The sequence below is a fragment of the Otolemur garnettii genome, unplaced genomic scaffold, assembly GCF_000181295.1.
Source record: "Otolemur garnettii isolate 467f Iridium unplaced genomic scaffold, OtoGar3 scaffold00001, whole genome shotgun sequence".
NCBI lineage: Eukaryota > Metazoa > Chordata > Mammalia > Primates > Galagidae > Otolemur > Otolemur garnettii.
In genome coordinates, this window is record NW_003852396.1 from 31432387 (window position 1) to 31433887 (window position 1501).

Here is a 1501-nt window from a genome sequence, read left to right on the forward strand (position 1 = left end):
TTGTCATAGGTAGCTTCGATTAGTTTAAGAAATGTGCCATGTATGCCTATACTCTTCAGTGTTCTAAATAGAAAAGGATGCTGGATTTTATCAAATGCTTTTTATCATCTATTGAGAGGATCATATGGTCCTTGTTTTTGCTTCTGTTAATATGGTAGATAACATTTATGGACTTGCATATTTTAAACCAGCCTTGGATCCCTGGGATGAAACTTACTTGATCATGATGTATGACTTTTTAAATGATAAATTGTTATCTATTGGCTAGGGTTTTGTTGAGAATTTTTGCATCTATATTCATTAGTGAAATTGGTCTGAAATTCTCTTTTTTAGTTGGGTTTTTTCCTGGTTTGGGTATCAGGGTGATGTTTGCTTTGTAGAACGTGTTGAGGAAGGTTCCTTCCTCCTCAATTTTTTGGAATAATTTTTGCAGTGTGGGAATATGCTCTTTCTTGACGATTTAATAGAATTCTGGTGTGAAGCCATCTGGACCAGGGCATTTTTTGGTTGGAAGTTTTTTTATTGTTTCTTTAATCTTAGTGCTTGAAATTGGCCTATTCAGGAGATCTATTTCTTCCTGGCTAAGTCTAGGGAGAGGGTGTGATTCCAAATATTGATCCATTTCCTTCACATTGTCAAATTTCTGGGCATAGAGTTTCTGGCAGTATTCAGAGATGATTTCTTGTATCTCTGTGGCATCAGTCATAATTTCCCCTTTATCATTTCTGATTGAGGCTACTGAGGATTTTACTTTTCTATTTCTAGTTAGTCTGGCCAAAGATTTATCTATTTTTTCAAGAAACCAACTCCTTGTTTTATTGATTTTTCTGAATGATTCTTTTGTTTTCACTTTCAATGATTTAATTTTGAAAATTTCTTTTCTTCTGCTGGGTTTAGGCTTAGATTGTTCTTCTTTTTCCAATCCCATATGATAGCTTGTGAATTTGTTGATGCACTCTCTTTGTGTTTTTTGAATCTAGGCATCTAAAGTGATAAATTTTCCTCTCAAAACTGCTTTTGCTGTATCCTACAGGTTTTGGTAGCTTGTGTCTTCATTGTTGTTATGCTCAAGGAGGTTAATGATTTCCTATTTTATTTCTTCCTGTACCCAACTGTCATTCAACAGAAGGTAGTTTAATTTCCATGCTTTTGTGTGTGGTTGAATGTTTTTGTTGGAGTTGAATTCCACCTTTAGTGCCTTGTGGTCTGAGAAGATACAAGGTAATATTTTAATTCTTTTGACTTTGTTGAGGTTTGTTTTGTGCCCTAGAATATGATCAATTTTGGAGAATGTTCCACAGTGCAATGAGAAGAATGTATATTTTTTATCTTTGGGATGGAGTGTTCTATATATGTCTATCAAGTGCAGTTATTCTAGCATATCATTTAAGTCCCTTATATCTTTGTTTAATTTCTGTTTAGAGGATCTGGCCAGCTCTGTAAGAGGAGTGTTAAAGTCCCCTGTTATTATGGTATTTATAGGGTATCATATTGCTCAAAT